The sequence below is a fragment of the Aphelocoma coerulescens genome, chromosome 1 (assembly GCF_041296385.1).
Source record: "Aphelocoma coerulescens isolate FSJ_1873_10779 chromosome 1, UR_Acoe_1.0, whole genome shotgun sequence".
Taxonomy (NCBI): domain Eukaryota; kingdom Metazoa; phylum Chordata; class Aves; order Passeriformes; family Corvidae; genus Aphelocoma; species Aphelocoma coerulescens.
Window position 1 is genome coordinate 117,445,017 of NC_091013.1, and position 26,156 is coordinate 117,471,172.

At 41.7% G+C, this 26,156-nt stretch overlaps 1 long non-coding RNA gene across 4 annotated transcripts in view; it reads right to left on the minus strand.

Moving 5' to 3' along the window:
* LOC138116607 (uncharacterized) overlaps positions 1 to 24,337 on the minus strand; it is a 184,049-nt gene extending 159,712 nt beyond the window's left edge. For 3 of the 4 annotated variants that reach the window (XR_011154243.1, XR_011154242.1, XR_011154240.1), the window contains exon 1: positions 24,277 to 24,325. This is a non-coding gene — a long non-coding RNA (uncharacterized lncRNA). Of the gene's footprint in view, positions 1 to 24,276 lie in introns of all 4 variants that reach the window. The other variant, XR_011154241.1, reaches the window with a different exon arrangement.
* Between the last annotated feature and the right edge of the window lie 1,819 nt (positions 24,338 to 26,156).

Below are 26,156 nucleotides of genomic sequence, written 5' to 3' on the forward strand. Positions count from 1 at the left end.
AGCATCTGCAAGTAAATCACTACTGTATAAAGTGACCTACAGAGGGCATCTTTCTGTATGATTTGTGTTTTGAAACATGAATCAGAAAAGACAGAGGAGAAAGGTACCTGACAAGGGAGAGCTGAGCAAGAAGGCAGACTTTCCTCTGCTCACTTACCAGTCACAATATCACAAGGTCCTCCAACCCTCAGGACCTGGGTTTCAAAATAAATCATATTCTCAATACTCACAAATCAAATTTAAGTCATGGGTCTAAAAGTTCATAGTTATGTGGCTCAAGCTACCAGAGTTTCAGTTCCCCAGCCTTCTCTAGGTTTATCTGAAATCCTGTAAAGGCTTAGGTTTATACCTTTGGGCACATACAGAGTTGTCACAGTCTTGATACAGGTGGGCCCCTTGCTACTCCTTTATTAAAAAAAAAAAAAACAAACCAACAAACTTACCAAACAAACAACAAACCAGCAAAAACTACCAAAAAAACCCCATGATACAGACACTAGGTTTTTGTCATTTAAAAGTGAAATATTTGAATCAACAGAAAGAGTGGACCAGAAATACTGAGTCCTAGACCAGACCTTCACCTCTTCTCCCTAACTTTTCAACAGTGTTGTCCCTCTTTAGACCACAGGGTCATTTTAGAGCCCTCCTAACTGCAGGTAGCTCTGCAAGTCCCCAGGAGACATCACAGCCACACCAGAGCTCAAACCAGGAGTGCAGTGGTACAGTGCCCAAGCTTCCCAGTGGCTCAAACCCTCAGCTTCTCTGGCTCCTTAAGATCTTCCGTGGGCCACAAAAGGAAAGCAAGGTGACCTCCTTTATCTTGTAAGGGGAAAATAGCAATGGAAGTATTCTGCCTCTCATCCAGAGCCCACGTGGCATTTGGGCCAGCACTGCAGAGGGTTTGAACTGAGGTGCTCAATAAAACGTGCTTTGCTTTCTTGCAGCTGGAGAACAAGTCCTTCTGTAGCACAGGGAAGTGACAGAAAAAGAAATGTATTATTTGTAGTGGCAGAAAAACACAGAATTTAATGAGTTTGGGAGGGCTTTGCTGGTACAAATATTGTCAAAGGGAACATCACTGGTTCAAGGCTCCCACACCCTTTCTCCTCCCCATCTCACCCTATAAACCTTTTTAGCACCTAATGTGTTTTCCATTTTAACATTTTGGCATAAGCAAACCCAGTGGTTGTTTCCCCTGACACAGTCAGTTAGCAGGGAGATAGAAACGAAGGCAGAGTGATGAAACCTGGCACAATAATTCCAGCTATGACATAGACTGTGCACTCTTAGATTAATTACTGAATTGGGGTGATTGCTTACAAGGTGAGCTCCTGTTTTCCTTCTGCAGCAATAGATGCAGATCAGAGCAGGCAGCTGGTGACATCAAAAGGCCTGGGCAGCACATCTGATTTTCCATTTGCATCTGCATAACTCCACCGATTCAGATTTATATGGGGGTGGAACAGAGAATAATCAAAGCCAGTGTGCACTATCTGAGCTAGGGCAAAAAATGTCAGCAACCTTAATCTTTATAAGGAATCCATCAAGCAGGGCTTTAATGCAGCCTGGATGGTACACCCAAAAGCTGCTGGTGCACAATGATGGATGCGTGGCAGGTAACAGAGCTTGAAAGCAAGGAGCAGATAATTGAAATACACGTGTAAACTATTAGGCTATCACTCCCTGCGGGGCAGGCAGGGGGAGCAGCAGCAGCAGGATGGCTTCCAGGTGGAGCTTCTGGAACCTGAACTGTCTCCAGCCCAGGAGGGGACACATAGCAAGGGATCAGGAGAGAAAAATATCCCTCGATTTTTATTTTAAAAAAAAAAAAAAAAAAAAAAAAAAAAAAAAAAAAGCTACAGATGCACACAGCACAAATAAAAGTAAGAGCTATGACATGGCAGAAGGACAGGTTCTGGTTAGGAATCTGTAGTTAATAGAATTCTTTCCCTTAAGTGGACTGATAGTGGCAGGAGGCAGGGAGGAGGGTGGAAGGGACTTGCAGGAACAGCATCAGCCATGCCCTGACCTGGGCTAACTACACATTGTAACCCTTCAGCAAGCAAAAGTGACTCCAAGGTCGATGTAGTCCAAAAAACCAGCACCGCACATATTCCTCACACCTCCCTCTGCAGAACGAGGCACAGCTGAGCCAGACAGGGCGTGTGCTGGTAACCCCAGTCTGCTGGACAGAGCCTTCAGAGTGACAGTGCACAGAAAAAAACTACCAGCAACATTGATGCAGGGGTCTAATGGCTTCTCACTACCTGCAGAAGTGGAAAAACACCTTTAAAATTCTATGTGCATCTTCTATTCTAATATATCTGAGGATTCAGCCCTCATACTTCATTTTTACCCACACAGTTAGTTTTGTCTTTGATATGTGAGGACAGGAACTTCAGAACTCACCCATGCAAAGCTAAGGACACAAGCAGAAAAGTGATCCGTTTGCAGGGAACCATTTGACATGGATCAGCTACTGGTCTAACTATTGGAAGTGAAAGAAAATGGGAGTGCATCCTTTTACACAGACATAAATGTCAGAGCTGTCCTTAGAAGTGAAAGAACAATTATTGCAAGAAATAAAGCTGAAACATTTCCTATAAGCACACAGATGCACAAATGGTGAACTTGTGAAGCCGTGTATTCATTGCAATGCTGCAGAGAGTAATAGAGCAGAGGTAAGTAACCTTGGTTAGAAATGCACAAAAAGCCTGCACATTTACCCACCAGCCACAGCACGTGGTCTGCTTGCAGGGCTGATTTCCTCCCCCCAGTGCTCCTGGTCACAATGGATGTTGTTTCATCCATCCCCCCATCCCTGGTCAGTCCCCCTAAAACACAGATAGGTGGTTGAACTCTTCTAAACAATTTTTGAAGGCAAGTTTTTTTCTGCTTTACTCTCAGAATGGGAAATAGAGCTGAGTGACACCACAAGTGATGACATCAGCTTTAACAGCTCCTCAAAACTTAGATTATGCATGAAACATTTCTCCAACAATTCCCCAAGCCCCTGGTATTTTTTCTGGCCTCCAATTGCAACGTGCTAGCCAAGAAAAGATACACTTCACAGGAGTTCTGGAGATCTTTGCTCTGGTGATAGCTTGGAGCTGTATTCAGCACAAAGCCCCTACACAATGGCCTGAGCCGTCACCTGCTCCTGTCTCCCCACACAGAACTTTGATGCTGATCCCCAAAACCCCATTTCCATTGCTCACCTCCACTTTCTCCCACCACCCTGGGTCTCCTGGAACATTTAACCTGAAGATGTTCTGTATTTGGAGCATCAAAGTATTTTCTCCAAGACCTGTGCTATTTGATGTGCACGTGGTTCTTGTTAGTAAGGAATGGTTTGGGCTTTATGAAGAGATTAACTTTGCTGAACTTGTTCATCGGGTGAAAAACAGCTTTCAGATGAAGAACTTCTGTGATCCTTCCTTACCCAGGATGATTTTAGGATATGAAATAAACCAGTTGCAAAATCAGTCTTGCTCCTTGCAGACTCTGAGAGTGAGCAGCAATAAAGGGCATATTCATCAAAGGTTAGTGCTCAGAGTGAAGGAGTCCATATGGCTTTAGACTGGAGAGGGGGGAAGAGGCAAAGCAGGGGGACAAAGGGGGAAAATTTCAGTGAGGCCAAAGACTATGAGAGAAAATGTATATTTGAACAAGAGTATCAAATGTATATTTGAACAAGGCCTGAATGATACTTCCAGAGATAAGTCCAACAGGCAGCAACTTTTCAAGTGCTAAAAGAGGGAGAAGAAGACTGTCAGCACACCTGGTACTACATTTACTGTGCTCACTAGAGTGGCTGAAGAAGTCAGATGAGCATGCAAATTAAACAATTAAAAAAAAAAAATCATTGAAGTCAAAATTGGGAAGATTTAGTTTCAAAGTCTTTTAGTCCCATTATTTGTATATTTCATACAGCTATTTTTCAAGAGCTACCAGACTGCATTTTTGCAAGACCCTGAACAATATACCATGAGTGAATTTATTCCAAGCAGAAAGAGATTTATTGCCCTGGAAAGTTTCCCCAGATATTCCAAAATCGTGTAACCCATACCTTGAATAAGTGTTGAGAGCCTCCCACTGCCAAATAGGGAATTTATAAATTCTAGATATTAAAGCTGATTACTTCAAGTAAGCATGAAAAAGAATTATTTAACTGCATAAAAATGAAGAGCACTGGCAAAATGAAAGAAATTTCTCTTGATTTAACTTAAATATAAAAAAATAACTGATCAAGCAGCCCAAGGTATTGTGCTGCATTCTCACAGTTTAGCTGGCATTCACACCAGACCTGCCTCTGCCCCATATATCAGAGAGAGAAGAAAAATTGCTTAAAGCCTCAGTATCATCAAGAGATTTATAAATGGCGAGATTTAGTTACAGCAGATTGAATTCATGCCTGCATCTTATCAAACTGGGGCCAAATTATGCCACAGATCACAGGTTTAAGGCGAGGCACAGGGAACAGACAAGCTATTCACTTGCACCCAGGGCACAAAAGGGAAGGGCCAGATGTGGGAAGGAAGGTGAAGTATCATTTAACCAGAGATGCTAAATCCAGGTCTTAAAGTGTGCCAAGGGAAAAAAAAACCCACAACCAACCAACAAGTGAACAAACCCATCTGTTGTTGTTGGTTAACTCAATTGCAGCCCCACCTCAGCGCTGCAGGAATTACAGGGTGCTGCACAACTTCTCACCAGGACTGCATCCTGCACTTCCCCAAGAGCTGGGGGAATGCTTTCTGCCACTGAAAGCTAGGAGATAGCTGAACATATTTTCTCCCTTGCCAGCACTCGCTGTACAACTGAGGCAGAGTTTCACTTGGCAGAACCTATGTTCAGAAAGCTTGCAGCACACCATCAGACTTCCCTCAGCTTCTTTACACTTCCCTCATGCTGGAGCAGAATGGAAGTTATTCTGAAGACTGAGAAAAATGTCAGTTTAAAATATTCCTGTGTGAATTTGGCACCAGTTATCTTGCTTAGTGTCTTCACTGTAAATTAATTAGCTCCTCTACAGACACATTTTCTATTTATAACACTTTCCTCAGTGACATTGCTGCTGACTTCTTCCTGCCTAAATATTACATACCATCTGTGGGCTCCCTGTTGTTTCACCCACAAGTCAAACAAACAAACCACAACTGAAAGCACTGCTATCAGTGCATTCAGAAACAAAGCTGATGGTATATTTTAAATTTGGCAATATACAATGGACAACATGCATACATAGAAAACAAAACCAAAATAATTTATACAAATAGCTGCCCAGTCCTTCCGTGAAAAGAGGATGCTGACCCAAATTGCTCCCACTGAAGGTCTTTCTTCCTCTCTTTCTCTCATAACAACACTCAGGTGTTCTATACTACTTTCAGAAGGAAACTTTAAAAGACTGGGAAATGACGTTTCTAATATGCACAAGGAAGCAAAATAAATTGTGAGAAGCAGGTTATAGCCAATCCAGGAAACTTCACATACCCAAGACCTAACTCTACTGATTTCTTCATTGGTCTGCTCTGTCTCTTTATAAGGGTTTCAACTGATTAATAACATGCAAAAAAAATACAAGTTATATAAAAAAATAGAAAATGCTTTAAATCTTTGCTTTAATCCCTAGAGGTGGAGCTGCCCTCTCGTAATAAATTTCTTGTAATCCCTCACAGATAAATGACATTTGAATTTACACACCCCCCCTCCCCCCCCCAAAAAAAGACACTTCAGTTGGGAATAGGTAGCTGGAAACTCCTTCTCCTCCTCCCTCAAGAGTCTGATTTAGAAATATGTTGAATAAGAGTTTTGTTCCCACTTAAAAAAAAAAAAAAAAAAAAAAAAAATCAATCGACTATCGCAAGATATGCAGGTCACGAGGGGATACAGGGGAAAGGGTGAGGATAAAAGGCCAAGAAGCCTTTGGGAACAGGAAGAAGTGGTGTGAAAGGAGTGAACCTGGAGAACAAATATTGCTGTGCAGGGACTTGCAGGCTCCAGAGAGGGGAGAACCCTGAGTGATGCATCCAAGAGATTGTTGCTCGAGCAACTGCAGAGATAAACATTGTGCACCGAAAATAGCATGAAGAAGCTATAGAGGAAACACTGTGTCAATCTAACAATGCTTTTTCTTTCTCTAGATAGACTATGATAGAAAAGGAAAACTTCTTGCCTTCATGAATTCTTATCAAGGTTTACAGTGTCCTTATACAACAGGCATTAATATTTCACACATTTGAGGTGAGTGAAAGTGTCCCTGCTCCACTCACAGGTTTTCTCTTTGGTGCACAGCAGAGATTTTTGGAGACATCCCTTATCACATACCAATTATTTAGCAAATACTTGCATGTGTCATCTTTTCCTAAAGCTTCCTACAGGACACAAAGATCTGTCCCAATTGGTGCTGCATTTCACCAAAACTAAACCCCAGCACCCAGAGTCCCAATGGTCTGAACTCCACTCTGTGAACACTGATTAATTTTCTTCTTCACATTCTTATCACCATTTCTGATTCAGCTCCAGACAGAAAAAGACAGAGGGCAAAATATAAAGATAAATAGATATAGACACATACCCTGCCCAAACACCCTTGTGCACCTTGGAAAACACTTGATGTGTTTTTTACCTCCCAGTCGCTCCCAACACCAATTTGCAGTTACAATCAGTTTTTCATCTTGGCTATCACACCACAAAGATCACTAGCTAATTAATGGTTGTGTCTTTTTCTCTCCTTATAAAACTGGAGAGATGTTAAGCTTAGTTATAATGTGGAATAATTCCTTGACCCTGCTTTCAGAGATTACTGCCCCCACACCAGCTTGAAGCAAAGAAATCAAACGTCTCCATCTACAGCTTTCAGATTATCCACTAACATTTTAAACAGAGATTTGGACAAAAAATTAAGGCAATTGGTACCCCTGAAAAAAATCTTCAGCTACTTAAGGCTTCAAAATGACTTATTAAATGATTATTGAGACTCTAATCAATCACATTCCAGAGATATTATTTAAAAAAAAAGGCAATTTCTGAAAGGCTTTAAGGCTTTAGCACTCTTTATGTCTATAACCAGTGCTTAGATTCCACATCTTTGCCTGGATTTAAGCACTTCCTAATACAGTTAAGTTCATCAAACTTCTGCAAGGTCAGCATAAGATGTTCTGGAGCAAATGCCTTCTAAACCCTGCACATTCAAGCTCCAATAGCAAAAGAAAAGGAAAGTGGGATACACCACAGGATTTTTTTGCCATTAACGTCACAGATCATCTCCACTTATGAAAGTTTTAGCAGAGAGTAATGTAATGATTAAACAAGACCCTGGTTAAAAGCAGTGAAGACTTCAGAGGTCAGGCAAGGAGGGAGAAGGAAATGTGACACAAATCAAAAAACTGGTATTTGACTAAAGAAAAAAAAAATAAAAGAGTCAAAAGCAGAGGTATGAAAAACCAAAAGACACACATACAAGAGGAAACCAAAAAAATACAAATGAAACACACTCAAATGAAAAATCAATTCACTTGATACAAAAAAATGTTATATACTGGGCTTTTTTGTGCCTTCTATCTACACAAGAGATGCAGCAGGAACCAGGGGAATAGTAAATGCTCAATCCTTCCCCAGCCACACAGAGTAGAGTGAAGTTTGCAACTCAGAATAGAACGGACATCCCAGATTTGCCAGATGTAAAGTTATCCTTATTGTTTTAAGGCCCCTTTCTAGGGACAAGTTTCATCCTGAGGACAGGCCCAGTAATTACAGGCAGGTCTCCTTCTCCGTGATGAAGTTCCAGCCATGGCCAGACAACATCAAAAAGGAAGGAGCACCCAACATGTCTCCTACAGGCACTTGGTTTCAAAATTGAGAAAGCACCAAGTACGAATAAGAGGGAAATGATGGATCTGAGCAGTTATTCTTTTGACATTCCTGCTAAAGGTTCTTCCAGAAACAGTTTATATCCAGGCAACTCGTCCTAGCAGTGCCCATAGTTTCCTAATCAAATTAGAAAGATTGAGTCATTAGGGTCAAGTGACCAGCCACAAAATGATTAAAGACAGTAATCAAGAAATCGAAACTAATTAGTACCTAAGCCTATTAAAATGGCTTCAAAATAAATTACTTCTACATGAATTTATGTCCTGAAGTTCAATTTTGAAAAGTAATAGAAGCTTCAGGTACAAGTTGCAGCATTCCTGAGAAGAGCAAAGCATTTCACTGGGACAGCAAAACACAGGAAAAAAAGGGCTTGGTTCCAAGTCAGCATTTTTAGGTGAATAAGCAGATTTTGAAGGGTCAGAAGTGTCACAGGGCTTGCAGTCTGAGCTCATCTGAAGAATCTCACACAGAATTTATGGCTAACTCATCTACAACTGCATTTTTAAACATCCAGCTTCAGGAAATTTTTACTCCTAAATGTAGAAGCAATAAAAGGAACTGTTTTCGGAAGTTCTGAGAAGCTAAGGGGAGAAAACTAGAAAACAAGTAATTTGCTCAATTTTTAGTTGCTGGAAAACCTCAAAGTCTGGGATTTTTTTGTATGTGGAGACCCAGAAGCTGAGGCACCCTCCTGGTTACACAGAACTGGATAGGCCACCATTTCATTAAAACCAAGAAATGGAAATGAGCATAAAAATTAGGAGTTATAGGGAACAGAAAAATCTCATGCAACTATTTTATATGTCAAGTTCAATTCTTATTTCACTTAAGAAAATAATTTTGACTTGTTTTTATTAGGAACATGAATCCAAAGAGATTTATTCATATGCTATATGGCTTATCCTTGTGCACAGACAAAGTTCTTTTGGAGACAACACTTCCAGGAACTGTGAAATTAAGCACATTATTCTTTCTGTAGCTGAGGTTTTCTTCCTGGCCCAGCCTCTTCTGCAAGCTGTCAGTACATTTTAGGAAACACATTTTCTTGCATCTCAGCTCTTAGTTCAAAGCACACTCACAGATTTTTCTCATGGCAACAAGTAACACAACCTGCATAACCAACTAACCACATCATCAAAAGTAATAACACAGCAAGCAGTTTTTAAGTTCAAAATTAATGATGTGATGATTAGAGTCAAAATAAAAGCAGAATTAATTTTTTTTCTTTTTATCTCTTGATCATAACTTTTCTACTCCAGCTCCACACATTTTCAGATGATTTTTGGCTGCTATGTCACCCAGTTTCATAGGAAAAGGAGTCTACTCTCCTAGTCATTAATGCAAACATAAATACCTCATACTCAAATCCAGCTGAAGTTATATAAGATTTTGGAACTTGAGCAGTCTGTCATACATTGTGATTTCAACTGAATGAGATTATTTTTAAGAAACAAACTACTTCCCATGGAAGTATTTATTCAATTTTATTTCATTTTTAAAGAATAATATGGAAAACTCTGATGCAGAAAAATATGTCACAATGAGGCTCCTTGGCACCCAGCAGGAACAGGAATTGTGGACCTTATCCCCCATCACTACCCTGTCCTTTGGGAAATTAGGTCACATATTTTAGCTTGTCAATGAATTAGAAATTACATTTCTTTTCAAAATTTTCTCTTTCTTACACCAGCTCTTGCTACCTTTCATATGGTACCTCAATTCTTTCCTCAGCTCCTTCACTAGATCTCTATGCCATCTTTATCCCATCTTCCCCCTACAAAATCCCATGGATTACTTCAGAGCTGTGGCTGCAGCAGTTCTCTCTTTATCTCTCTGATGGCCCTCCTCCAGTCACTGCCTTGTTCTGAGGCTCAGTGCAGAAAGAACCATCTGGTACATGTTAAACAACCTTAGATTGAAAATTACAATTTTTTTTTTTTTTGTGGCTGGAATAGGCCACTGTGGCTAAAAAGCAAAGGGAAGTGGGGAACCCCAGCTGCAGAGTTTATTCAAGCCCTGCAGAGGATTGCATCTGCACTGTGCCTGAGGTGAGCACGGCACAGAGGTCCACGTTCTCTGGCCTGAGGCACGTGGGAGAGTAAGGGTAGGAGCACGTTGAGCTGAGGGGCAGGGAGGCCCTAAACTCGACTTTGTAGGTGCCAGTTTGGATTAAATACTAAGATCACTTCAAATCTGCCTCAGTAAAATCCCTGCAAGCACGCCACGAGCCACACAGGCCAGCAGGCAATGCTGCCTGCTGACACAGAGAGGAGTTAACACTAAAAATTACATGCACAGCACATTTCTCAGTGTTACACCAGATAAGCAGCATGTCTGGCAGTCATTCAGTTTGAGCCTGTTCTGTTTCTGAGGGTGTGTGTTTCTTGAGGTTTGGCTACCAAATGTTGTGCTCTAATTATCATTGCTTCCTGGAGTTCTCCAGCCCCTGAGACAGATCCTCACTGGATGTATTGTGCTCTTTGCAGGAGTAGCAGCTGCTGGTGTTCACCTGGATGCATTCATCAGGGTAGAGCTCCTTAACACTATTTCAATCATTTTTGCAGGAAAATCAGTGCTAAACAACCCCAAATCTCTCCTCTGCTTCTTGCTTACATGAAGCTTTCAGCTGTTCTGAAGCTTACGGTAAAGATGAGAGTCTATGGCTTGTTAGCAATAAAAATGTTAATTTGGCTCTTCTATAAAATAAACTCAGTACTAAATTTAAAAAAAAAATATATAAAAATCACATTAAAGTAGTTACAGCAAATTTCCTAGGTAATGAAGAAGGTATGGTCCTTCATTTCCACCTCTATCATTAGTTACAGATGTCAAATTTTAAAATATTTTTCCATGATCATGGACTGTACGCCCTGGGAAAACAAATATCTGGGGGAGGGAGAGGAATTTGCTGAGGAACTTTTCTCTAACAGTAGTTTTTTCATCCACTGATTTACAAGCCACTGATTTACAAGCTGTGAATGAATAGTAGCCTTCAACAACAGGAAGCCATGGCATTGAGAAACCCTATAGCGTCAGGTGGAGCCTGGAGACAAGGCTGTCTGCTAGCAGGGAAATTCACTGCAGGAGCCCCCTGTAATCAGAGCTGTTAGCCAGAAGGAAATGTCTTCAGTGCTCTTACATGGCTCTTAATCAGATACTGACAGAGTCCCTTTGATCCATGCATTTCCAGGACGAGGGAAGCTGCAGTTTGCAGTGTGTCTACACAGATTTCACAGCCAGTTCCCAAAGTGTGCAGCCAGAGAAATTACTCTGACTTCACCTTCCTCGCCCCTTTTCTTTTGCTGTCTCAGAAGACAGCCAGGGACCTAGGAACGAGCAGCACAGAGCACCACAGATGCTTAACAGCTTTGCTGGTCCCCTGCATGCAGCAGGGAGTCAGCCTTCCCTCGTGTGCCTCATAGCATTTTACAGCCTTGGGGATGGGGCAGCAGGAGAGAGAACACACTTTGTCAGCTGGTCCAGACTCATGGGGAGTCAAGGCTGGAGACTCAGGCTAAATCAGTCTCCTATAAAATTATTGTGGTCCAAATAAGAGTGTAAGGAAAGCATTACTGAAGATTAAGGCCCTATATCCTGTCAAGCTCCCTCTGAATGAATTACATTAATCAACTACTAAGCATTAGGCGTGTAATAACTTACAGAAGGTATTTCATGGAAAGCATCAGCTTCACCCAGAGTGTAAAATGCTGTGGCACTTGGTAAAAGGAGAAGTGAGACAGCTCTGGACATTCCCTGTCCATGTCATTGCAGGCACATGAAAGCTGGCACACCCCAGGACTCATTTTTTCAGTCATGAGAGTAATTTGGGAAACCAAAAAGGCTCCCAAGCTTTTATTACTTGAGGAAAGGACCTCTCTGTTTCTAATAAGCTGAAGACCACAACAAGAGGCTCCACACATTACACAAATTAAAGAGGGAAAGAACAGGAGGCTACGGAGGGAGTGGAGAGGAAAATGGGTTTAGGTCCCATTCCTCTAAAAGAATGTGCTGTGAGCAGAGAGATCATCAAGCAAAACAGGAATATATTAATCAGGCAGTCATTCCTCATCCTCTTACATCACCTGGCTGTACCCTGGTGCAGCAGGAGTCCGGAGCAGTGGGTGATCATACACAGCATATGCAGTGACCTGTGCAGCACATATGGTATAGACATTGCAGAAACTGGAGATAAAAGCTCACCTGCTGTTCTGTGGCTTTCTTAATAGAGTGCCTATGCACCACCAGGTGAATTAAGAGCAGAGTAGCAGCTTTAACTCTGGACTTCCTCACCTCTGTGTTAGAACGCCTTTCTTGTTTAATTTAAGTACTTATTAAGTCATTGAGGAAATGAAGGAAATGAAGAATGTGATGTTAAGACAGAGAGTAATTTAAATGGAGCAAAGGAGCCTTCTTATTGCATAGTGAAAGCTACCCCACAACATAAAACAGATATAGATTTATTCTATAGCAGATGCTCTCTGTAATAATAATCTTCATAATTACAGGCATTTAAAAAAACTAACATAAGTGGCTCATAAAGGCAGAAGAATACTTGCACTGTTGGTCACAAATACATCAAAGAATCAAATGAGATCAAAACTAACGTTTAAATGCTCTAAAAGGCTTCACACCTTCAAGGATGAAGAGAAAATAAAAATTAGAACATTTGACAAATAAATGGTGGCTCATTTACAGTTTGAGAATGTACCTGTATGCAATGTATACATATTTCATTAGGCATACAACTGGTCTGAATACTGGTAGCACACAAAGAGCTCACAGCATTTTATGGCAGAAACCTCACCTTGGGCTTACTGCTTGCTCCTTTCTCCTCTGTTTGTAGGAGACAAGATAAAGTATTTCAACCCAGATTCATCCCACGTCATTTTTGGTGCCCCAGCAAAAAAATAGTTTATCAAAAATCAGCAGTAGTTCCATATCATGATCTGGATAATACGTGAAATTTGAGATTTCATTGGTTCTTATTTTTGGTATTTTCCTGGGCTTCCCCACCACTGCCTGCTATACAAGGTATATCATATAATCCTGCTTTTCTATTAAACAGCTTCTATATTTGGTCTCATGCACAAAATAAACTTAACATGGACCCACATGCTGTGGCTTGTAGCAAGAATGACCTTCTAAGTAATTGTTTCCTTTTAAAGCTAATTCTGCCATCCATCTACTCAAAATTTAATATAGAAATTGTCAGAACCAGCTTTCTACTGTTTCATGCATGACCATTTTAAGGAAAATTGAGATGGATGCAACACAAAGCAGAATGAAACTCTTTCCTCTACAGCCATTAGATGGTACCTTTTATTTCAGCAAAACTTTTTGCATCATGGAGGGAACCAACCTAAAGGGTGGAGATGGAAGTTTTTATGAAAGTCTTTAAGAAGCTTGTTAATCACAGACTGCGGATGGAAATGGAACAAGAAGAGGATAATAACAAGCCCCAATGTGGCTTCAGTGAGCTTGGTTAGTCTACAGCATTGTGCCTGTCCTGAGGAGACAGCAAAGCACCCAAGAAGAAATCCTCCCTCACTGTTGTATGATGGCTGTCAAATATTAGGATGCTGTTGTCCTCGTGGATATTTAGAGATATACATTTCTAAATCAAAATGTAAACAAACAAGTGAAACCACTGTGCAAGCCTCAAAACAAGAGCAACCTTGTGTGCTAGCCCACAGATTGAAAGCAGATGTAGGGCTTGGTAATTAGGCCTGATTCGAGCTGCATGGAGTGCATAAAAGCAGTTGTTTTGGAAATGAAGGGAAGGACCAAGGTAATGTAAACACAATTTGTCTTTTTGCTGCACATGGCAACAGATTAAAGAACGCAAGAGAATTAATCATGGGGCAAAAAAAGAAAAAAAAAATCTTCAGGGAGGGCACTTACATTCTCTCATCCTTCAAAAGTGAAATGTTTGAATGCTGCTCTTTCGGGGCTTGTATTTGCATTATGCTGATGTGCAACCTGATCAGCAATCTCATTTATTTTAGAAAGTTCTATATTTATCGAACACATGTCTCTGAAAATGCACAATTAAAGTGGTTGTGAACTTATCAGGAACAGATTGCTGATAGCATTCTGGTTTGGTCACAGACTCCTGCTTCAGTCAATGGAACTCCTGCTTCCCAGCACTTGGATCAAGACCTTGTGCTTAGGAAAGACAGAATGCAGGCATCACCTTTTCCAGATGAGTGACACCAAAATGGTGCCTGGAGGAAGTCACTGTAGATGAATCATATGATTTCATGAACTTTCCTGGTAGTTTTGGCTTTGCAAAGAATTGAAGCACTTTGCAATCTGTTCCCAAAGAACTGAAGTGTGATTGCACATCAACAGGACACAAAATTCATAGGTTGCTCCAATATCCTTTCAAGGTGCAGTGCGGCCTCTGGATGTTGGATCTAATTATTCAGGCTCGTCCAGCATCCCCACCTGAATGTGATGTGGGGATGTGACAATGTGAGATTTCTTTGTTTATCTCACTAAATGCTGTCAGTCACACACAGGACACAAACATGTTTTATGAAACTTAATGAAAATGTTGAATTAAACACTGAAGTTGTGTAGGCTAAAATCCATTACTGATGGTATTATCACACAGATGAAAAAAATCCAATTTTTTTTGACTTTGAGAAGGAAGATCTGCTATTTAATAACTGCCTGGGGCTGTACTGAGAGCATCAGTGCTATAAATATTCACTATTCTTAATCTCCGCTTTGTGTTTTTCATCACATAACTCAAAATGCTGCCATTTGGATTTTAGTTCAGTTTTTCCAAAAGCCAAAGCATCACAAAAGACCTGCACTCCTCTAGGATTAAACACATGCATTCCCACCACACCTGCTTTTGTAACAGCAGGATTATTCCTCTCTCTGTCTCTTTTGCCCCTCCCCAGTATGTAAAAAAGCAGTTTTAAGTTGCAGTGTGCCTGTTTTAAAGGCATTGCCCTAACAGGCCTTGCAAGAAGTTTTAAAAATGAAATACAGGTATTTGAAGTAGTTGCAAGGGCATGAGTTTTTAGTAGGAAATCAAATTAAGGTTCCCTGTCAATGTTCTCAGAGTGTGTGTATATATATATATATTTATATGGAAGCTCACTAATAATTATTCTTACTGATGTGGTTTAGGGCTGGGTTTTCTAGGTTTTTCACGAGTTTTATTGGGTTTTGGGTTTTTTTTTCCCCTGAATATTGTAGGCTTTAACACTATCAAGCTGAAAGGAAGTAAAAGCACTCACATCACTGCAGAGCAGCCAAAAGAATTTGTTTTCCCCTTGGTTTCTCCATCTAAGATGTGTTAATATCAGATTCTTGCCCTGCAAATGGTGACAGGATGCTACATTGTTCATGTCTCAGAAATTCACTTTTCTTTTTCCCTTCATATGGAATGTATTACAAAAGCACCAGGGCCATTCCACTAGAATTTTTAAGTAGGAGTTAAATATCTTTTTTTTTTTTTTTTTTCAGATCATTAGAGGCTTGAAAACATTAGTGACTGGTGTAGCTCTAGCCTGAATGATCCAGTAAAACACAGCAAAAATACATCTCCCAGAAGGCAGAAGCACTGAGAAAGACATTTCAGGTGGTTTTCTTGAGGGGGAAGGTGATGGGAGCAAGCAGAATGTGGCTTAGCGAGCCTCCTTCCACAGTTCTCATCAACCCTCAACTAACTTTGGCTTCTGAACTACTTATATATTGATTTTCAGAAAGCCTATGCATAGCACTACTCAAAAAGGAGAGAATTTTGCATTAGGATTTTTTGTGTGTGGGTGGGTTTAGGGCTGTTTTTAACAGCTTTTCCTGTTTTATCCCAAAGTCTGAGGAAGCAGAGGCAACTCTAACCCCACCACAGTACTCAGGGCTTCATGTTCCCCACAGTGAGAGAGATTTCTGCAGCCTCAGGGGCAGCGAAGCCAAAAGCACAACAGCTCGAGCTGATACAAAAAACATTCAGGAAATCAAACTCTGAGGCTGGGGAAAACAAAAGGGAGGAGAAAAAAAAAAAAAAAAAAAAAAAGGAAGATGTTTGTTTTGAACATAGTGACATTAAATCCCAATTTAAAGGCAATTCAGGAATCTCTGCAACCATTTCAAATTTGCCAGCCCAGTGGTTTATGAAAGCAACATGAATTCTCTCTCAAAGCAGGAGTCCTCACTGCTTCCCCCTCCCTCAAATACACACACTTTGGACCATGCAATGCCTATTTTAAAGGAAATTCACTGTCTTTGCCACCTTTGAGAGGCTCTGGTCTCCAGTTAGAACTCCTGGAGCTGTGGTGGGGAGGATCCCTTTCATGGCAAGGAGGGCCCAAGAAGCCCTTTTATTGTCCCAAATTTTGTTTTACTAACGTGTTTCCACATCACTGACATTTCAGTTTCTCAATAAAAAACAAAACCAAACAAAAAAACCCCAACACAACCAACCAACAAAAAACCAAACCCATACAAAACTAAAGTAGCCTTCAATGAAAAGTTTTTATGTTTACTATTTTGCCATGCACAAGTACTTCTTAACTGAGAGCAGTGTAGCTATAAGGTGTCTAAAGTTATGCTGAACCAGTTTCTTAATTATATTAAACTTTCTTAACATTCAAATACTAATTGGCACTTTTACAATTTGTGTTTCTAGCTTTCTGTCTGAAGGAGTGGCTCCAGGCTGGGCAGCCAGCACCACCAGAAAGCCAGGATTAACTCCAGAAGATGTCACAAAACCTGCAGAAATCCTCTCAGCAGGCTGGGAGCTCTACAGCTAACAAGAGGATACAAACACAGTTCAAATGAATTTCAAATTGTGTCTTCCAGCAGTTCAGCTACCAGGCGTCTGCTGTCAGTGAAGAAAGCTCCAGCATCTAGATAGGCCTGCTTTCTAATACATGGTTAATTAATAGTTTGATACATTAATTTTTGTCTCTGACCACTTCTCATTTGTTGAATTATGAAATTACCCTCAAGCTCCCCTTCCCTGTCAGGATGAATGCTGTTCTCCTAATATTTCAGTAAGGATAAATTTGGTGGCACCGGATGGTAACAGCCTCCTTCAGACACATATTCCTGGCAGGGGAAGATGTAAACATTAAGCTTTAGCCTTCTAAATTAAAGTCTAAATTCCTAGAGACCTTTAGTGTCCTCAGGTATTTTTCCTCTGCCAGGATCAGTTCTCACTGCAACCAACCAATGGCCAGGTTCAGGGATCAGCTGGATCATCTTTCAAGAGAGCAAAGCACACAAGAAATAGCAAAGAATATTTCTTCACAAAGCAAACCTACAAAGTCTCTAAGTTGAATGTAGCAGCAGCTCTCAGACATTCCTTTACTGCTATTTAGATAAACAAAGTAATTCACATCCACCCCCAGGTAATTGCTTTAATAGGAGCTTTTGGGGGTTTCCTTAGATCTTTCTTGTTCTCATAGAATACACATCAGGGAAAAAAAAAATTAAAGTCTTATATCAGGACATTGGGCTGAACAACTGTTTCTATCAAATCATGTCTGAGATTTTTTCCTCTTTCTACTTTCCCCAATTCCACTAGCAAAAGCATTGCCAGTACCCCTTTCCTTGAAGGTTTCTTTGCTGTTAATAGAAAAGTTATGCATCCCTGAACAATCACCGGAAGGCCAGATGGATTAGTCTTCCCTCAGCTGAGTTATATATCCATTGGTATTAAAATATTTTGGGACTTGATAACTTATGAAAATTGTTTACCTTGAGAGGTCTCCCCATCACCATCTCCCCATCACTATCTCCCCATTCCCTTGCCCAGGAATCTGATCTCTTTTAAGCTATGTGTCTGCAAATTGCTTTCTGTCCTTAAATATACAAATATCAAATATTTCCTCATTGTGTCCTCTCAACTGCCAGTGCAATGAACTCTTCATAAACTTATTGTGACACATTAAAATAGTCCATGCCATGAGACATTTCAAATGCAATAGTTTCTGCTCAATAAAGAATTATTCTGTTGGCTGTTGTGGTTGCTCAGTGGGAGCCATGAGAGACTAAGAACATATGGAAGAATAGGAAAAGGTAACCCAGCAGGATTTCTATCTTTCTTCCCCTCTCTAGCCCTCATTAAAACAGGCAACCAAGGTTTTGGGTGGACAACCTCCCACCCATAGACCCCATCAGCTATCACTGTTTAGAATTAACTGAGATTTATTACATAACCTGAAAAATAGAAAAGGTAGGATAAAGAGTGATATCAGCTTTCTGTAGATCTCCCTTTAAGTTTTTTTTTCCCTACCAGCACCCTAATCTTATTAATCCAGGTATTTAAAAGTATCACTGCACATACAGAAGGAAAGAAATCAAAGTGGTTGCATGATATCACAGGTAGCTGTAGCAGACACCTCAGGCTGCTTCCAGCATCACATTTTCACCAGGGAACAGTTTCCTGGGTACTCCATGCACTGCTACATCCCCACTTCTACTCCAAAGAAAAAAAAAGAAAAAACTTAAGTCCCCACAGATGCCAAAAACCAGACCTAAACCTGACATGCTGGCACGTTCCCTTTTCCTGGGAACACTGCAAGGCACACAGCAGAAATGGTTTCACATGTCTCTTTCATTCAGAGTCTGTAAAAAGCTGACCAGTCATGGATGAAGATGTGTTACTGAGACTCACAGAAATGTGAAACATTCTAAAATTGAAACTGCTGGCCTTTAAGTGGCTGTAGGTAATAGCTGAGCTGCAGCCACACTGCTTTTAATTTAACAGCACTGAGTGACAAATGATAGCACAGCATGGAGAGAAATGGCCTCCCTGCAGAGTCCTGCTCTTTACTGCATTTCTAGTGTGCTTACTAATCAGATATGAAAATAAGCAGCACCTTTTAGTTTACGAAGGGACTTGAACTAAAACCTCACAGACCTCTCAGGCAGTTGAGCTAGGAAGGTTTTCCATCTGGAGATTCTCTCTTACTGTAAATTTCTCTCTTTCACCTTTATGTTTATCAGAAAACCAAACATAAAAGGCTAAACAGGGGATTTTTGGAAGTCTTTAGCAAGCCTTAGCACAGTCAATATGTAAACTATGGGTGTAAAGCTCCTTAACTCTATCAAGATACTCCTCTGTAACCCTAGAGCTCCTTTCAAGACTTGTCCTCAGCCTCCTATTTCTGACATTTTATTTACTCACAGTTTATCACCACAATGGTGACAATAACTGTCCTCCTACTTCTGAACAGCTCCAAGCTTAAATCTCAGGACTCCCATTATTTACCCTCTACCATCTGATGATTTTTTACTTTTAATTAACCATTCAGATCACCCCATTGCCCTGCAATTCAAACCTTGTATGAATTCAATTTCTAAACACAAGTGGTGTCTGATAACCATAACTATGAAACAAAACATTCAAGAGAGTTCATGCAACCAAGCAAAGGATGGTTTGCAGGGAACAGCAACTTCTGTCTTGCTCCTCTCAGAAGAGGGATTATTTGGGCATTGAAATGTGATTTAAATAAGCTCTGAGACTTCCTCCAAGGAAGCAAGTGCTTCTCCATAGCAGAACTGGGCTCTTTTGATTTGTTTTGAGAGGGACAGTGCTGCTGCTGTGCCAGAAAAAATGGTGCAGGGTCTCAGGGACAGCAAACCCTTCTCATGTGCTGCCAGAGCAGGACCTCAGAACATCTCTAGAGGAGATACCACACCTGCCCCATCTCACCCAGAAGGAGGGGATAAAAATCCACAGAGCAATGCCAATAGATGGGCATACAGGTGCCACAAGAGAACAGCAGGAGCAGTTTTTATCACCCTGCTCCACTGAGCATTGCCTTTGGCCACACACAGGATCCCAAGGCATGATAAATTGTCCTGTCTCACAGGACAACATGCAGCCCTTTGAGTATTTTTCTGTTATGCAAAGGGTAAGTCAAAGCCCTGATTTATGTGAGGCTACAGCCACTGCTTTGCTCTGTGAGAGGGTTTTTGGTGTGTGTTTTAGACTTGGTGTTCGTGTCCTGTGTGCAGGACGAGCACGAAGGTGGTGAAGTTCAAAGGAGCATAAATGACTTGTGCTGGTCTGTCACTCAGTGACAGCAGAGCTTGGGCACTTGGCTTCTGCAGAACTTTAAGTCTCTAACTTAATAAGTAGGTAGGCAGGCTGTTGGAAGCCCTGTGCATCTAGTTTAAATATGTAACAATAACAGAGAAAAGCAAGGGACAGTGTTGGAAAAATTATGTCAGCTCAGCTGACAAGTTCAAGGAGCTACTGCTATTTTCTACTTGGATTTATTCAGGGAAAATAAAAAGAGCATATAGATTTAAATAACTGAATTTGCCCAATTCACACCAATGGAAATGCTGGCTCTTCAGTGGCAAAGGCTCAGCAGTGTTTTCCCAGAGTCACAGATACACAGAGGTGACACAGACATAGACCAGACCTGGCACATTCTAGGACATATCTCTGGCAATATTTTAATTGCTGGAGCCAAGCTTCATCATGCTACCAATGCTATTGAATAAAAGCTTTCATCTGAAGTAACACTTTCATCTGAAGTAATGTTTTTACATCCTAAGATTGGTCTTGATCGACTTTACCCTCAGGAATCAACAGACACTCCTTAGGGATTTTGTTTCCACTGCCCAGTTTCCTTGCCCCCACTAAAATTCTGGTAACAGAAAATTGACATGCAGAACCCAAATCATTCAAAGCCACTGGTCTTGTTAATTAAGGGCCTCCTGCCTTCAGATTTCTTCCAAAAGTCAGATTTTCCTTTAGGTCCTCCAGACCTCCCTTGCGTTACTCTTTCAGTCACTTCAACCTCAGCTCTGCTCAGTTCTTTACCAGAGCTGCAGGGTATGTCTATATAGTAGGGCTTAAAAAATGCCTTAATCTTTCACACTAAAGCTCACAAGGTTCAATTAGATGAGAAACAGGCAAAACTCTGATCAGCAGAGCCTAATTAGTGTAGACATGGCCCTCTATCCCTCCCTCCCTGGTGTAATTGGCAGTAAAACATGCAAAAACAAGCGGAAGAAAGGATGGGCTGGAGACAGAGGTGATCATCTTAAACAACTAACTAATCATTCATAATCTGGATTCTCAAATTTAGTAAATACATCCTCTTCCTTTCCATGGGCGTGTGTTGACACCTTCAGTAATTACTCCCAGAAAGTTAACTCTCTGAGGCAATATTTCTACCCTGCTTAATTGCACAAGGACCAACTTGCAGTGTATCAGCACTGATGAGCACTGACATCCTCCTGTCAGCCAAGTAATTTGTTGGCAGAAAATGCCACAGACACTTTCTTCTCTACCTTTCAAAGCTCTCATGCAAACGAGGCAGAGTAATTAGCACTGACCTTTGGCTGATGCTGGTTGCCAATCAGCAGTGCTTCCCCCACTCAGCAGCTGCGTTTGTACATCCCTATTTAACAACCAGGAGTACAAAACAGGCACAGCAGGCAGACAGCAGCGCTGACGATTGCTCACCAGAGAGGTTTAGGATATTCCCCCCAGCACTGCTAGAGATTGCAAGTGCCCAGAAGGAAAAAAATTCCACCACACTCCACACCTCATAGGAGTAAAGAAAATTTTTAGCCCAAGAATCGAAGAAACCACACAAACAGAAAGCAAAACAAGCAGTTTTCATCCAGAAAGTTGATAAAAAATGCAGGAAATGGGGGAGCTGCAGAAGTGTGGGCAAACTGAAGTCTGGTCTGGGACCTGCTTCTCTAAGACAACCTTGTGGAAAAGGTGGTTTAAAGCTTCAGAATGCTAAGGTTCAAAAGTTAGAGTGACCACATAATGCTCCAGGTTTCCATAAGTGACTTCCCCAAGACAAGGAAGGGCACAGAGGGCTGTCCAGTCCTTCCCTCTGGCAAGCCACCCCCCTAAACCATCAGGGTTCATTCTGAGCTCCCCTGCTCCAGGCAAATTGGTTACAGTCTCATTCACTGTCAAGCAAATCCAACAGAAGACAAATCACCCTGCATTAATCTTTTGCAGTCTGCATATAATACAAAAGAGCAGTAACCTGACACTTTAATCATGGCACTGTTACAAGCTGCTGTTCCCCACCAAGCTGAAAATGCCTTTTGCATTTGGGCCCATCATGATGAGCCTCATCATCAGAGTGGAAAATGCCATCTCTGCCTTTTTCAAGAATAAAGATTAATATAGAAGCCACTGGGAGTTGCTGGGGCCTATCAGGACAGAGGAGAAAGCAAATGGTCCTGGAGCACAGATATCCAGGCAACCCCACCACCAGCGGGTGTCAGCTTGCTCTGAAGATCCAGAACTGCTGGCATGGGGATCTCCATGATACAAAGCCCACACGTTCTCTGTCTAGCTCAGTCTGACCCCTCAGCAAAATAAAATTTTACCCTAGGAAGCTGTTTGTCAACAGGATACCTTCCTACCTGCCACATCCATAGAGTCTGCAACCACAAAAACTCTCTGCTGTTTTCAGCATCAGTTTGTTAATGGTAACAAACACATTTCTCCAGTGACATGCACGGTCTTTCACGGATGGACATAACTACTTCAGAGCTCCATAAGAAATCCACTAAGTCATGAGAAAATATCTAATTGTCTATCTGTGGTCTGCACTTTAAAGAAGTCACATTTGCTTCTGCAGGAGCAGAAATGTGTAAGCTTTATGTGGGGAGAAGGGGAAGGATGATTTGTATTAAACTTATTAATTAATCACAAGGTCACATTCCTGAAGGAGTTCTGCCCAAAGAATTTCCATCAGAAAACAAGGCAAGACATACAGGCTATACCTGTAGAAGTAAAATTGAGATAAAGTCTTCTAAGTCACACACATTTCTCTCTCTGAATTGCTCCATGGAACATCTTTCACTTTGAATCAGAGGAAATGTTCTGGGGACAACTTTTCTTTAGGAGACGCTGAGCCAGAAGCTTGCTCTGAAGCCAGGGAAAACTGCAGCTTCTCAACACCTTCAGCAGATATTACTTGCAGATATACACATATGCATGTATCACACGTACATAACACACACGGAGCTGCAGGAAGACATTTGAAACAGAGCTCCCTTTTGTATTTACTTTACAATCACCATGGGACACAACAAATTAACTGAACTAATCAACTAATAGAGAACATTAACTCTTTCAAAATCTAGATGTTGTGGTTGCTGAATACGGGAATTGATACCAGACAGCCTTTAGCCACTGACTGTGTTACTGATTATGTCCAATTATGGCAAAGAAAAAGGATTCTGAAACATTTGAGCTGGGGCAGAGGGAGAGAGAGAAGCATAATTTGTGCCTTATGTTAGGCAGATCCTCCTCACTCTTATAGCATTATTCAATTATTCACCATCTATTTACCATCAAGGAGACAGTCTGGCCATGTGCTCTGCAATATTTACCCTTTTGCCAAGCTGTCTGATGCTAACACGTCCTATTAATAGGGCACCAAGGGGTGACACCGAGCGAAGCTGCACTGGAGTGCTTCAAATCATGTTCAGCTCACAGCCAATTTGTCAAGGTGGGAGGTTGAGTTTCAGGCCTGGAATGGAGTTCACATTTCAGCGTCCTGACAAGAGGCAGCGCCGGTGCCTTCTGCAGGCAGGGAAAGCGATCCTCCGCGAGCCCGCGACGGAGCAGCGGCGCGATTATCCCACACACCCTCCACAGAGAATGCCTCCTGTGCCTGAGCACCACAGAGCTGCTCCTGCTGTCTGCCAGGATAATTAACTGTGTGATCTCTTTACTTATCGCTGTGTCTGGCATCCACAGCTCTGACACACACACACACAGAGCATAAAGCAGACAACACTCCCTGGTCACAAGGGTGGTTTAGGCAAAGCGCTGCTTTAGAGGAACTACAGACGTCACTGCCTGTCCACTGCAATCGCCTCCTTTCCCCAGCCCCGAGTAAAAAACCAATATACAACAAAAATAAATCAATCTATATCAACTCAGAATGGAAAATTCCTGTTTCAGCAAAAGATTTGCAGCTCAAATACACTGGGTATATCTAACACTAGAGAAGAGCCAAGCATCCATCTTAAGGCACATCTGTCCAGCTGGGCAGGGACACAAACCAAGGCTACCACCATTCCTGGTTTCAGTCCACCAACTTCCACTTCTCAAGCCACAAAAAAAATCTCTGCATCACCCCAAGGCATAGCAGAGCTCGCTCCCAGCCCATGCAGCCCCCCAAGGTCATGAGGCCAGGCACCCATGCCAAGGGGCTTTCCATGGAAATAGTTTCCTTCCCTATCTCAGGGCCTTGCAGTTCACCTGTAGCAGAGCAGCCATGCCAGGAACCCCCTCTCAGCTACCACATAAAACTCTTTCCAGCCACATTTTAACCAGTGATAGCCTACAAACAAACCCATGCCATCCAACACAAGACAGCTCTAGGTTTACCTCAAATGTGAAAATGCCAAAAATGACAATATCAGCAGTTATTTTACCTTTTGCCAGCCAGCAGAGAGCAGCCCTCAGGAAGTCCTGGTGTGCTTGGTCATCAGAAAGAACCAAACACACTTGCCATGAGTTGCTTTAAGCACTGCTTTAAGTACACACAGCTGTGACAGGGGAACCTCCATTTACACCCAAGCAGAGAGGCTCTCTTCAGATTACACAACATTTTAAACAGGTGCTGAGGACTGTACATGATAAAAGGCCATAAAAAAATAGGTGCTCTAACCCCAGGGGTGGTTTGTTTTTTCCTTTATAAGTGTTTTTAATTGATTCTGCAGGACAGAACACCAGAGTAGCCTTTTAATCCCAACATAAGTTTTGCCCTGAGTAAAAGTTTGGACTGGATTTACTTTTATCCAAATCTGTCCCTTGTGTAACTCTGTGGAAGACAATCAAGTTACAGCATGGGAAAATACACACTTTTACATCTAAATGCAAGCTCTCTTTATTAACTCACTGCAGATGGATGCAGGTGCAGGTAGTTGCTACTGATCCCATTTAAAAACTCAGCTACACAGTTTCCCCTAAAGATGTGTGGATGCTAAAAGGAAAAGGTCAAAGCTGCACAGGTCAAATGTTAAGTTCCTACAACAAAAAGAGAGGTTCCTGTGACAGTAGGGCAAGTTTCTGGTTACTTGGGTCTCCAGTGTTGCTCCCTGATGACCACAGGGTCCAGGACAAGAGCACATCCTGCACCAGGGATGATCCATCTGAATGACTGGGAGATGCATTTTGGGCCCCTGAGGATATGACATATTTCTCTCCTGAATGTCATTACATTAAACCACTTCTTCTGTATCAGATGATCATTTCCTCGGCAGTTTCTGGAAGGAGGTAAATCCCTTAACTGCCTTGGAATAAATCTGCAAGTCATTAGGCATCTCAGGGGGACATGGGGCTCCAGCTGTGCCAGGCTGCAAGGCAGTGCTCCTTCCAGGCTTGGAATAGTAAGAAAGGGGACAGGCCTCTTCCTATTTAAGCCTCAAAAAACTGAGGTACAAGCACGATACAACTTGATCATCCTTTGTTTTCATTTTTTCGTTTGGCTGCAGCCCTGTTAGTTTTGATTTGATTTGTTGGGGGTTTTTTTTTCACTCTCATCAGTTAGCAGGAATTAAACCAAAGCAAAGGCCTCACTAGTTTGATCAACCCACCCAGGCAGCTTTGTAAACATCCAGTGACTCCACATGTGGTATCACTCAGTTAATAAATAGAAGCTCGTGATTTCACCATCCCTGTTGCTGTGCAGTGTCCTGAAGGGTGCTGCCGTGCCCCAGCCCCTCGCAGATGACAAACACAATGCTGATTTTCCCTGAGAAACTGCAGCTCAGGTAGAACTGGAATGCAATCCAGACCATGAAGATCCAAAACTGGGATTTCACAACACCTTCAGAGAAACACCTGCAGTCTGAGTACACTACAGATGGTGTTTCTGGTGGCTTTCTGCCCACCTCTCAGAGACCACTCTGTGCCCAAGGGCTACCGTGCTGCAAAGGATTCACGGCCCCCTGGTCAGAAAACTCCAGAGGAGCAGACGAATACAAGGCTATATGAGAAATGTTTTGCCTCTGGATAAGTTTTATGCTGCTTGAAGCTCATGAAATTCCTTGTTTGGAGAAAAAGAAAAGGGTCAGGGCATGACATCAAAGCTTGCACAGGTGACACAAAAGCCTTCATGCTCTTCTGTCCAGTGAGAGGCTTTAACAAGACCAATGTTTTCCTGCACACTTCATCCAGGAGAGAACAAAATTCTCCCTAAGATGCCCATCTAGGAAAATGGATTGTTTTTGTTGAGCTTGTTGGCTGACCCATTAAAAAGTTCTTTAAAATGTCAGTTCTCCACTGGCTGCACCTGCACTGCTCAGGACTG